Source organism: Pituophis catenifer, unplaced genomic scaffold (assembly GCF_029215685.1).
Source record: "Pituophis catenifer annectens isolate HBS135680 unplaced genomic scaffold, rPitCat1.0.hap2 SCAF_14, whole genome shotgun sequence".
In the NCBI taxonomy this organism is placed as follows: Eukaryota; Metazoa; Chordata; class Lepidosauria; order Squamata; family Colubridae; genus Pituophis; species Pituophis catenifer.
Genome location: NW_027256894.1, coordinates 17,092,944 through 17,107,246, shown reverse-complemented (window position 1 = coordinate 17,107,246; position 14,303 = coordinate 17,092,944).

The window sequence follows — 14,303 nt, the reverse complement described above, 5'->3', positions numbered from 1 at the left end:
TGGCATAAGGTATTTTATTGCAGGTAGAGGAATGGAGGACTCATCTTGTAAAATATCTCTGGACTCTCTCAGTTGTATTTATGTCTGATATGCAGTGCGGGTTCCAGACAGATGAGCTGTATTCAAGAATTGGTCTAGCAAATGTTTTGTGTGCTCTAGTTAGTAGTACAATATTACCAGAGAAGAAGCTATGCAAGATTAGGTTAACAAGTCTTAATGCCTTTTGGGCAATCTTGTTACAGTGGGCTTTGGCACTTAAATCTTTAGAAATGAGTACTCCAAGGTCCTTGACAGAGTGAGGGTCATCTACAAGGTCATGTCCATCTAATTTGTATTTTATGTTTTGATATTTTTTTTTTTGCCAATGTGCAAGACAAAGCATTTGTTGGTTGAGATTTGAAGTTGCCACTTGTTAGACCAATCTGACACATAGTCAAGGTCTTTTTGAAGGGTAGTTGCATTGTCGGTGGTGTTGAATAGTTTAACATCATCAGCGAAGAGAACACAGTTGCTTTTAATATGATTGCAAATGTCATTTATGTAAAGTATGGAGAGTGTTGGACCTAAAACATTGTTTTAAAATAAAATTTTAAAATAGTTCTTTTCTTTCAACGAGAGTTGGCCATATCGCCAGTAACACTTATGTACACATTTGTACCCCATCATTCAACAAGGTCAAATCATTTCCTGGAAGTAAGTCAAGGAACAAGAGAGGTGAATCTATGCTTGCTAAGAGCTTCCAGTTGGCATCAAAGGAATGTGTTGGGCTGACCCAGGAGAACGTTGATTGTTCAAGAAGTCATAAACAAACTCTTGTATTGGTCTGGAATTCAACTTCAGACAGCTACTTCCATGAGAGCTTGTTATTGTGCCTGTCCAGGAATATTAACTGATAACTTAGTTATAATGCAATTGAGTTCAAGAGCCTGCAATCATGGACAGGGTCTAAATCTGCCTATCTAGCATTCTTGATATGAGGAAATAAGGAGGACTTGCTGAACTAATCTCACGGTGTCAAAATTGTTTCCCACAAATATATTTATTGCAATGCTTTCATGTAGAGCAAGAGAAGCTGTTGCCTGATTAATTCAGTATAGTTGTACTAAGTAGCAAGTACCTATCAATAATAAGACTTGCTTATATGCTAAAACCATGTACGCTGTGGTCCAGTTTTACCTGCCATTAAGCCTTAATTGGTTCCATTGGGTGAGAGGTCCATATTTCCCACTCTTGGGTCATTCTTTTGCTACAGCGTTTAGAGATTCACTGCATTCATAGATTGTGCTGTATCCTGGTTTGTTGGATACCCCTGAATTGGCTAGTTTCTAGCATTTAGATTCTGATTGCAGTCATAAATTGTGCTATATCCTAATTTGTTGAATACACCTGAATCGGCTAGATTCTTATAACACCATCAGTCAAAACTCGTGGTTTACAAAGCACAGAAGCTGGGTTGACGTAAGGCACCAAGCTTAAACCAAACCGCATTATACCTCTGCAAATTTAGGGAGCATTTTGCACCGCGATGGCGCAGTGGCTAGAATGCAGTACTGCAGGCTATTTCTGCTGACTGCGGGCTGCCAGACGTTTGGCAGTTCAAATCTCACAAGGCTCAGGGTTGACTCAGCCTTCCATCCTTCTGAAGTCAGTAAAATGAGGACCTAGATTGTTGGGAGGGGGCAATAGGCTGACTCTGTAAACCGCTTAGAGAGGGTTGTAAAAGTACTGTGAAGCAGTATATAAGTCTAAATGCTATTGCTATTTTGTGCATATCTATAACCATTCATCTACCCTCTGGGGCAAACTGAGATCATCCACATCCCAAAGGCTCCCTAATGCTGAGCAAAATTTGAATGTTCTTTTCATCCCAATTTCCAAACTTTAATGGAAGCAGAAGCCCACTAATACCCATGCCAGCGATTCTCTGGAATCACACCCCTATCCATCTGACCAGCCTTCACAATGGCCAGATAAATTCCTCTAAGAAGACAATAGATTTGTCCAGTGCTGTCCCTAGCAGTTAGCATTCTAGGTCATGTCTCCTCTGAAGCTGCTACATACCATCCTGATGAGTAGTGGCCATTGATAAATTTATCCTCCGTGAATTTGTATAATCCTCTTTAGAAACCATCAGCTAATCCTCTTTGTGATTTTCATTTTCCATTCACTGGTGCCATTGGTTTATAGATACCCCTGGCAGGAAGAAAAGAAAATACCTCTCGATGTTGTGATGAGCAAGAATGCAGTGTCTGTGGCTGGGATTAAAGCATTCAGAACGGGGCTCCAAACTCTTTGCCTAAAACAAAGAAGGAACTGTCATGATCCATCAAACCTTTAAGTGCTCCATTTAATAAAAAGGGGGATATAGCCTTGAAGGAACCAAATGATGGAATGAGATACATTCATCCTTGTCTTGAAAGCCTGAAGATGCCACATTGGTCGATGCCTTATGAGTGGCGAATGAATTTTGTGCTGGAAAAATAGCAGAGAATTTGTTAACATCAGAAGGCAGTCATACTTTTTCAGTAGTACCGTGTTTCCCCGAAAATAAGCCCTCCACTGAAAATAAACCCTCCCCTGAAAATAAGTCCTCCCCCCAAAAAATAAGCCATCCCCAAAAATATTTAAACACATGCGCAGCTGGTCTTCGCCATTTCCTCTAGTTTGGGTTAGGGAGACAGAGCTGGAAATCAGATAAGACGGCAAGAGGAGCCCCGTCTTTCTCCATGTGCCCCAAAATAATAAGACCTCCCCAAAAATAAGGCCAAGCGCTTATTTCAGGGTTCAAAAAAATATAAGACAGGGTCTTATTTGGGGGAAAACACGGTAGAAGAACATATCCAAGAGTTCCCCACATCTACTGTCCTACAGATCATTTACACTTATGCCCCCAGGAGTTGGTTAGGTAGAAGTTACTTCCAGACTGCAAGTCCAACCATCTACCACACATAAGTAAGACAAAATGGTCTTACCAATATTAGCCATCTTGGCTATAGGAGATACAATATATTCCAAAGTCTCTAGACAGTGTGAGTGGGTACCAACCAATAAAAGATAATATTTGTAGCTCAGGGTCAAGTTGTGGGGCCCTTGGTGCTCTCTAAGGTTGATTATTTTCTTGCAGATGTTGCAATACCCAACTAGGTGGCACCGTCATACGCAATGATCACCATCCTCATCAGAGGAACGTCAACATCATCGGAGCACTGATGGTGTTGCTTAGTTGTGTAACAAAACATCTGCAAGAAAACAACCAAGCTCAGAGAGCATCAAGGACTCCACAGCATGAGTTGGAGCAAATGATCTCTTGCCCTGGGTTGCTCCTGTCCTTTCATGCCAAGTTGACCAATGAGGCCCTTCAAAACCTGGTAACCAGAGGACTGCTTGCTTTACATCCTGTTGAATCTTTTTGTGGCCTTGACACTGTCTACTTCTGCAGGCGTCAGCTCTTGTAGCTTCAGGTATGCTTAGCTCATTGCTGTTTTCCTTCTGGAGATAGTTGCTTAGCTTTATCTGTTCCACTCTTTGCTCGAAGGAAACTTCCATCTCTTTTTACAGAAAATTGGAGGCGGGGGGGGGCATTGTGTTTTCTCATTTCTTGTATCTATATCTTCAGGGGCAGAAACTTCTCCCATGCCTCTCTCATCTCTCTGAACTCTAAACTCCTGCCTTTCATCTTAGCAGCTCCATCAGTAGAAGAAGAAAAGCCACAGAGTAACAACATCAAAAGAGAAGGGCAGAGATTTCCTTCCCAACCAATTCAGACAGGGTGGGCTGCTGGGAATTTGCAGGGGTTCGGGAGAACCTCTATATAAGATTCTGTGCACTTCAGAGAACCCCCAAATCCCACTCCTGGCTGGCCCCGCCCATCCCACCCCTCCCAGGAGTCCCTACATGGCCCATTTTGGATGCAGGTAAGTGCAGGGCGCACATGGATGCTCAGGGAGGGTGAAAAACAGGCCTACCAGAAGTTCGGGAAGGCAAGAAACGGGCCCATTTCCAGCCTCTGGAGCCTGGGGAGGCTGTTTTCATCCTGCCGGAGGTTCAAGTAAAGCCTCTGGAGCCTGGGGAAGGCAAAAACTCCTCCCCCCACTGCCATGGTGCAGGAGGCTGACTAAGCCACACCCACGTGGCCACACCCACCCAGCAAATGGTCAGAGAACCCCTTGCTAAAATTTTTGAAGCCCACCCCTGCCTGCAGATCCTATCTTATATATACATACAGTCACATGTTGGCCTGCTCTCGAGTTGCCATAGGCAAGGGTGATGGGAAACCGACGAAGCAGCTGGCAGCCAAAGACAGGAGTGTATTCCAGATATATATTTCTCAAGGCTGTCTCCCAGGGTTACCCACAGCGGCCGGAGAGGAGTGATCTCTACAACCTGTGAAATTGCTCTGTTGGCAAATGTGATTGATGACACACCCTGGGGCGAGAGGGGAAACAGGGTCATGATTAGGGCCATAAATTATGTTGGGTCAGAGTTGGCGTCATTTGGGAACCTGCCAACATGGAGCTCCTAATAAATAACTGGATTTCTTTTGAAGCTTGGGTCGAGGCTCATGATTTAATCAGAGCATCCATTGGAACCCTGACACAAAAGTGTTGAAAAACAAGTTGTCGTGTGTGAATGAACATAGGTAAGGTAAGAACTGGGGTACACCATGGAAAAGAACTGAGTATCTCCTATGTTCGCCCTTTAAAAAAGTAGAGTTAGCAGGTAGGCAGGAAATCCTACTTTGATGTCCATCTTAGCTTGAGGTTCTTCAGCCATTCTGTCTGTTGGCGGCCCTACATTAAGAGACAGTTGTGCTTCTCACTTTTGCAAGCTCTTGAGCTCCCGTGTAATTATTTTTTTCTGCCAAATGTGTGATCATAAATGCAGTTTTCATCATTAGTAGTTTTCAGGTCTGGTTCTTTTTTTTTCTTTTTCTTTTGTTTTTGCTTTCTTTTTTTTTTTAAGCCCTTGTGCTGGTGTGTAATTATTTTTCTGGCTAATGTGTGATCATAAATGCAGTTTTCATCATTAATGGTTTTCAGGTCTGGTAGACACGTCATTGAGCAGCCATTTATGGCTTCACATGCTACTGGTGACCTTCCATTATGGTTTAATGATGCTGAAATAAAATAAAGTTATCCAATGAGATGTCTGGCATGCAGAGAGAGTTTCAGAATCTCAGCAGTTTGATTGATTCCAGCAGCCGCTTGGCAGGTGCTCCCTTCTGTAAAGAACATGCCAAATGTTATAGCTGGATGACATGGGGGTCACGGCATCTTTGGGAGCTGAATATATTATTATTTTTCAGTATATCAGGATGAGCAATGGCAGTGAAAGTAGGGGGGCCTAAAACGTTATAGAATACCACACGGAGTCCTCAAATTGAGAAATTCTGAAAATTAGGGAACAATAAGAAAAATCTACTTAATCCAAATTAGGGACTAGTTTGTTTCTTCTCCCCAACTTTTATGAATTTGACTATTTATTGTTTACAGAGTATCCCAGAATTAACAACTAATCCAAATTTGGCAGGAAATCTGTGGGTAGTAAAGGGAAATAAATATTTCATTTCAAGAGCCTTGATAGTACAGGGGTTTAGTGCACCCTGTTATTAACACAGCTGCCTGCAATTTCTGCTGGTTCGAATCTCTCCAAGGCTCAAGGTTGACTCAGCCTTCCATCCTTTCTAAGGTAGGTGAAATGAGGACCCAGTTTGTGGGGGCAATAAGCTGACTTTGTATAAAATATACAAAAGAATGAAGGCTATTGCTTAAAGCATTGTAAGCCGCCCTGAGTCTCCGGAGAAGGGCGGCATATAAATCAAATTAAAATATATATATATATATGGCCCATTTTTGGCCTCCCAAATGCCCCATGCATTGCGTTTTTGCCCTCCCCAGCCCCCAGGAACACTCTGCAGGCCTCCCAAACCCTCTGCGCACCCCGTTTTTATGAAAAACAGGACACACAGAGGGTTTGGGAGGCCTGCAGAGTGCTCCTGGGGGCCGGGGAGGGCAATTTTTTTTTCTTGTTTACCTCTTCGAAATCTTGGTGCGTCTTATATGCCGGTGTGTCTTATAGTCCAAAAAATATGGCTAATTCATTTCTCCCCTCCCCATGATAGGCCTCCTAACCAAGAATTCCACAGAACACACCTGTTTCCCAGTCCAGGGCAAATCAATGAAAATCCCATTCAAATTGTCAATTTGATTCAAAATATGTATCTGTTTCAGAATCGTCAAAGAGCAGTTGATTCGATTTGAAAGCCTAAATCAGATTGGAAGAAGCTATTCCCCTTCATTGCGCCCAAATCTGAATCAATTTCATTTGATTCGATCTGGCAGTTTTACAGTTCCATCAAACTGCCTTCCAACTAAATCTTGGAATTGAATATTGGCCCAATTTTGCTTTTGGCTTTTAAAAAAAAAACCCACGCACAAATCAAATATGGGCCATCTTTAATATAACACTTTGCTTTGGTGTTTGTTCTTATTTGCTAAATGAAGCTTTTGCAAGCTGGTGGCTTTCAGAAAGATGTGATTTCTGGAACACTTAGTTTTTGACTGTCCTAGCTGACATATGTTGTCCAGGCCATCTAACTAGGGATCATCCTACTAGGGGAAAAACTAACAGAGATAGCAATTGTCTCCATAAGGGTGACTCAGTGTTGTGTTGCACAGTACGAGCATCCTAACTAGGCTTAGATAGCTCGTTTGGTGAAGTGGTTAAAGCACCAGACTAAAAACCTGGGAGTTCTAGTACCTCCTTAGGCACAAAGCCAGCTGAATGACCTTGAGCCAGTCACACTCTCTCAGCTCTAGGAAAGAGACGATGGCAAACCACTTCTGAAAATCTTGCCAATAAAGCTGCAGGGCCTTTGTCTAGGCAGCTGCCAGGAGTCAACACTCACTCAAAGTCACATATTAATCCCAGAAGGAATCTAGTTTGGTGTAATAGTTAAGACATCAGGTTAGAAACTGGGAGACCATGAGTTCTAGTCTGACTTTTGGCATGAAGCCAGCTGGGTTACCTTGTGCCAGTCACTCTCTCACAACCCTAGGAAGACGTAGATAATAGCAAACCAATTATGGAAAACTTTGTCAGGGAAACTGTAAGGGCTAATTTAGGCAGTCAAATATCTTTAAGGTATCAAAAAAAAAAGAGAGAGAGAGAGAGATTTAGGTCTGAAATTTTTCATGTTACAATAAGGCTTTGAGTTGGATGGTGTATATGTAGAAAAGCAATGATTAAGGGACCGGAGGTTAAAACATGTGAAGAACGGTTGCAGGAATTTGATATGTTGTGTTTAATAAAGGAAGGATTACGGGTGACATACTGTAATAGCAGTCTTCCAATATGTGAGGGGCTACTTCTCCAAAGCACCTGACGGCAGAACAAGAAGCAATGGGTGGAAACTAACCAAGGAGAGAAGCAACCTAGAACTAAGGAGAAATGTCCTGACAGTGAGAACAATTAATCAGTGGAACGTCTTGCCTCCAGAAGTTCTGGGTGCTCCATCAGTGGAGGTCTTTAAGAAGAGATTAGACAATCGTTTGTCTGAATTGTTATAGGGTTTCCTCCTTGAGCAGGAGGTTGGACCATAAGACCTCCAAGATCCCTTCCAACTTTTGTTATTCTGTTATTTTTTCTAAGCAATCTCTATAAAGGAGGCCAAGCAAATTAAGAGAAGTATTGTACTGTGCCGTGGTGGCGCAGTGGTTAGAATGCAGTACTGCAGGCTACTTCTGCTGACTGCCGGCTGCCTGCAATTTGGCAGTTCGAATCTCACCAGGCTCAAGGTTGACTCAGCCTTCCATCCTTCCAAGGTCGGTAAAATGAGGACCCAGATTGTTGCGGGCAATAAGCTGACTCTGTAAACCGCTTAGAGGGGGCTGTAAAGCACTGTGAAGCGGTATATAAGTCTAAATGCTATTGCTATTGGATGGGAGGTGGATGGAGGTAAGATGGTGATATAATTGTAGCAACTAGTTAAGCTCAGATACCTCTTCCAAGTGAAGCCCAAGAGAGATTATCTTTCCATATTACTCCATTGTATCGCACAGGTGACTTTTTTAATCCTTTCATTCTGTTTCATCTGTAACCAACCTTTACATTTTATTTAATTTGGTTTGATATTTGTGTAGGTATGTATTTGCTGCGCTTTCAGAATCCAAGATCAAATGTCTCAGCCTGCGCATAGAATATTTAAGTGATGATTTTTTAAATAGAAAAAAAAAATAATGGATGTATATTAGTCCATGAATGATTAATTCTTCTTGGTGACTGCAAGTGGCTACGGCTGAGTAAAATATTGATGGCACAGAGGAAATGAGCTGCTGTTAATTCAGTTTTTGTTCTTGTAATGTGTAACTAATGTTGTTTCCTTCCAGCAATGTGCATGTAGTGACCCTTTTAAAATGTTCATTCCTGAAGGTAACTAAACTAAACAGATAGGATAGGATAGGATAGGATAGGATAGGATAGGATAGGATAGGATAGGACAGGACAGGACAGGACAGGACAGGACAGGACAGGACAGGATAACAGAGTTCTAGTCTTGTAGTCCAACCCCCTGCTCAGGCAGGAACCTTTGGCACATGTGCCAGAGGTGCCAGAGTTGTAATGCAAAGCCCTCTCTACTGGCATGCGTGCCATTGACCCAGCTCAGCATTTCTTTCGTGAGCTTCTGTTTCCCTGCAAATGCCGAAACAGAAGCTCACGAAAGAAAATTACCTTACCTCTTGCCGCGCTGCCAGTGTTGGGATGCCCTGCCTCCCACCGGCCATCTGGTCTTCGTGTCTCTGCTGCACATGTGTGCATGTCCATGCATGCACACGCTCACACGCACCTTTCAGTTTGGGCAGCGCAGTTTGGGCACTCGGTGTCTAAAAGGTTCACCATCACTGCCCTACACCACTTCAGATAAATGGTTATCCAACATCTTCTTAACAACTTCCAGTGTTGGAGCATTTACAACTTCTGGAGGCAAGTTGTTCCACTGGTTAATTGTTCTCACTGTCAGGAAATTTCTCCTTAGTTCTAAGTTGCTTAATTTCTCTTTGCTTAGGTTGGGTCTAGGTAGGAAAAATAAATGTTGAAATTCAACTGAGGCCAAACTGAAATTTCATGGAATTTACTGCCACTTAGGTGTGATCATGGTCACCAACACAGAAAGTTGGGTTCTTTTGAATTGCTGGACGTAATCTTGGGTAGATCACTTTGAGAATATCGAACCTGCCACTACTTAAATCTCTAAATAGAAATGATCCTTGGCTCCATTTGTTGTGAAAGGTATACTTTACTAGAGATCAAGTGTATGGCTGGCTCCAGGGGATTATAGGTGCTTCTTTGGGTGAGGGTGCCTTTCCTGCTGCCTTGAAAGAGGCGGTAGTGAGGCCCCTCCTCAAGAAGCCTTCCCTGGACCCGGCTGAATTAGCCAACTATCGTCCAGTCTCCAACCTTCGTTTTGTGGCGAAGGTTGTTGAGAGCGTGGTGGCACGACAACTTCCCCGGCACCTGGATGAAGCTATCTATCTAGACCCGTACCAGTCGGGCTTCAGGCAGGGGTACAGCACAGAAACGGCATTGGTCGCGTTGGTGGATGATCTCTGGAGGGCTCGGGACAGGGGTTGTTCCTCTGTCCTAGTCCTATTAGATCTCTCAGCGGCTTTTGATACCATCGACCATGGTATCATGCTGCAGCGGTTGAGGGGGTTAGGAATAGGGGGCACCGTTTTGCGGTGGTTCTCCTCCTTCCTCTCCGACCGCTCGCAGTTCGTGTTGGCAGGGGGGCAGAGGTCGACCTCGAGGCGTCTCGCATGGGGAGTGCCGCAAGGGTCGGTCCTCTCGCCCCTCCTGTTCAACATTTATGTGAAGCCGCTGGGTGAGATCATCCGTGGTTTTGGAGTGAAGTGTCATCTGTACGCTGACGATACCCAGCTGTACATCTCCACCCCAGACCACCCCAACGATGCCCTTGATGTGATGTCCCGCTGCCTGGAGGCCGTGCGGGCCTGGATGGGGAGGAACAGGCTCAGACTCAACCCCTCCAAGACCGAGTGGCTGTGGCTCCCGGCGCCCCGATATAGTCAGCAGGTGCCATCGCTGACTATTGGGGGTGAATCTTTGCCCCCCACGGAGAGGGCTCGCAATCTGGGTGTCCTCCTGGATGCACGGCTGTCTTTAGAAGAGCATATGACGGCCGTGGCCAGGGGGGCCTTTTATCAGGTTCGCCTGATTCGCCAGTTGCAGCCCTTTCTGGATCGGGACGCCCTGCGCACGGTCACTCATGCCCTTGTTACTTCCCGGTTGGACTATTGTAATGCTCTCTACATGGGGCTCCCCTTGAAGAGCACTCGGAAGCTCCAGCTGGTCCAGAATGCGGCCGCGCGGGTGGTTATGGGCGCAACCCGTTATGCCCATGTGACACCCCTCCTGCGCGAGCTGCACTGGCTCCCGGTGGTCTTCCGGGTGCGATTCAAGGTGTTGGTTACCACCTTTAAAGCGCTCCATGGCATAGGACCCGGGTACCTCCGAGACCGTCTTCTGCCACCAATAGCCTCCCACCGACCAGTTCGTTCCCACAGAGAGGGTCTCCTCAGGGTGCCGTCAGCCAAGTTATGTCGGCTGGCGACGCCCAGGGGGAGGGCCTTCTCTGTGGGAGCCCCAGCCCTGTGGAATGAACTGCCCCCGGAAATTCGTAAGATATCTGACCTCCGGGTGTTTCGCTGCGCATTGAAGACCCTGTTGTTCCGCCAGGCCGGACTATCAATACAATAGTTTTAAATTGGGGTATTTAAATTTATTGGGGTTTTAAATTTGAGCCATTTATTTAATTATTTTAAATTTTATATCATTGTTTTGTTTGTGTTTTTAAATAGGCTGTACACCGCCCTGAGTCCTTCGGGAGAAGGGCGGTATAGAAATAAAATTATTATTATTATTATTATTATTGCAGTATTGCAAAGCCAGAACTGAGAATCGCGTGCCAAAATCTGAAAGTTCTACTTTTCCCTCCTTTAACTATTACTCATTGTCCACCCCAGAGTAACCAATCAGGTTCAAGCAAGATGTTTTCATAACGGTCACAGGATGTCTGCTTCTTTCTTTACTAATATACCTGGAACTTGTATTTTTAGAATAGTTTGATATATATATATATATATATATATATATATATATATATATATATATATATATATATTTATATATATATATATCAAACTATTCTAAAAATACAAGTTCCAGGTATATTAGTAAAGAAAGAAGCAGACATCCTGCGAGCTCCGGAACTTAAATTTTAAAAGAATTAAAATTTTATTTTACTAATCTTTACTAAGATTAATGGCATATAAAGGCAGAGATCTCTGTAATGGTAGTTTGATATTCTGACGATGTCAGCAGATGGCTGACGAAAGCTTAGTAAAATAAAATGTTAATTCTTTTAAAATTTTAAGTTCCGGAGCTTGCAGGATGTATCTCCAAAGCAACATTTCTTCATCAGAAATTGGTGACTGGATAGAAAACTAACCAGCACAAACACTGTTTAAAGATTTCAATGCTACTAAAAGGCCTAACTGAGCCATGGTGGCACAGTGGGTTAGAATGCATATTGCAGGATAACTCTGCCCACTGCCAGGAGTTTGATCATGACCGACTCAAGATTGACTCGTCCTTCCATCCTTCCGAGGTCAGTAAAATGAGGACTCAGATTGTTGGGGGAAATATACTGACTCTGTAAACTGCTTAGGGAGTGCTGTAAAGCACTATGAAGCAGTATATAGGTCTAAATGATATTGCTAGCACTGTTTCTATTTCTATTTACATTAAATATTAATTATTTTTCTGAATGTCTGCTTGTCCTTCTTAATTGACCCATACCCAAGAACTGTAAGGAGGCATCGAAAAAGTATGAATTGGGGAACTGTGTTAGACCCAAGATTCCAAGTTCATAACTAGCGTATATTTTCACAATCCGATATTCCCATATGGATTTATGGGTAGGTGTTTTGAAAGCATACATGCACCTTCCAGATCATAAGTGTTTTGACATGCATGATGTAACGGTGAGCTTGCTTTTCCTGTGAAGAAAGATCTACACAGAGTCCTGTGAATTTTGCCAGAAGTAAACAATTTTCTTTCCTTTTCTCTGTCACATTAGGGATTAATGTTACCGCTATTCCATTGACCTTTTCCCTCCCAAACGAAACGCTGCTTGGCAGCCTTCCTAATAATACCAGCAGGGTTCAGTAGCTTATTGTACCATTTGCGGCGCTAATAACACAAGCACATTTAGTGAATGTGAGTGGATTTTCCATAATTATGCTGATGCTTTTCAAGAGGAAAAATGGATCGGCTTCTGATTGACTTTTCCCAAAATTTGCCTACTCACAATCCTATTTTCTTTGGGTCTTGTTTTGTCTTAATGGCACATCCCTGAAAGCTTTTTTTTTTTTTTAATGAGCAAAATCACGTCATTATTTGGAGCAGCCTTCTCAAGACCATTGTCCTCTAAATAGAGTTGTATTTTAGTTCCCATAATCTCCCATCAGCGTCCCCCTGACTAGGCTAAGAATAATAACCTGGCTACTCAGTGCCAAGTTGAGAGGCTCTGCTTGAAGTCTTCAGATGTTGGTTCCCCTTAACAGTATAGATTATCTGTAGCAGTATTGTGCTTCATATACATCACATCGTACTGTGGTTTCCCCAGAATGGCGTATCTACTGTATTGAAAGTTTTGGTTTGATTCAGACTGCACACCTGACAGATCTTCATAACCCATCAAGATGTAGGATGTTGAAGGTGATAATAATGACATTTCCATGCTGTTCTTCTTTCTGGTTGAGCCCAAAACAGTTTGCAAAGGAACCATTTTTAAAAAACATCTTGAATAAGACCATCAAGAATCAAACCAGCAGCCCATCAAAACTAATTGTAACAATTATAGCAATATAATAATTGTACATTACCATTTATATATAGTAATAAATAAATAATACAATGAAACAATTATAACAATAGACATAGTCATTATAACAATATAAGGGTCGTAAGCAATGTAGGGCACGATGGTTCAGTGGTTAAAGATGCTGAGCTTGTCAGCTGGGTTCGAGACCCGAGGGCCACCTGATGGGATGAGCTCCCGTTCCTTGCTCCATCTCCTATCCACCTTGCAGTTCAAAAAGCATGAAAATGCGAGTAGATAAATCGGTACCACTTTGGTAAGAAAGTATTAGCGTTTGATACATCTTTGGCATGTCGTCATGCTGGCCACATGACTATGGAAAGTGTCTTCAGACAATGCTGGCTCCCTTGGCTAAGAAATGGAGATGAGCCAGAAATGACTGGACAGGAGAAACTTTACTTTTAAAGGTTATTTAAAAAGAAAAGGAAAAGCAACGTATCAATCTGAATGACAGTCTAAATCTAGAAGTGTCTGTTATTCATACCGAAGCAAACTCACCTATGGAATCTCTCCAGTTCTTCTTAGTCCATAATTGGATGGACTGAGAAGGCAGCATTTTAAAAACCAGGGTCCAAGACCATTCAGACGGCCAGAGGTCACAGCTACCCAATATGTTTTCAGAACCGGTATTGCATTTAGGTGTTCTGCTTATTTAAGCCATACCTTTCTTCCTACTCATTTTGTGAAAGTGACGGTTACAAGCTTTCAACATTCCAATATGTACTCTAAAGAGATTGCCAAGTCCAGATTCAGACAACATAACATTAGAAGAGTCTACTAGGAGCCTGGTGGCACAGCAGACTAATAGCCTGTTATTAACATTCAGCTGCCTGCAATTACTGCAAGTTCGAATCTCCCCAGGCTCAAGGTTGACTCAGCCTTCCATCCTTTCTAAGGTAGGTAAATTGAGGACCCAGTTTGTGGGGGCAATAAGCTGACTTTGTATAAATATACAAAAGTATGAAGGCTATTGCTTAGCGCATTGTAAGCCACCCTGAGTCTCCCAAGAAGGGCGGAATATAAATCAAATTAAAATAAATAAAAAATAAAAAAATACTATCTGTTTTTAGGGTAAAGCTGTATAGCTTCCCAACTTGATAGCTGTTGTATAGCTTCTTGCCAGCTTGGTGTTTTTTATTTTTTTATTTGAAATGAAAAAGCCGATATGATTTTTAAATTCTTGAGGATCTCAACGAAGAATTGATAGGGCTAATCTGCGGATGAATAATTGATTGGTCGGTTGGTGCTTTTAATGCTGCCTTTCCGCCAAGAGGCACTAAAGGTGACTAAAGCAGTTATAAATAGAAATGCAGAACCAAATACAATCTGAAGAAAGGATTAA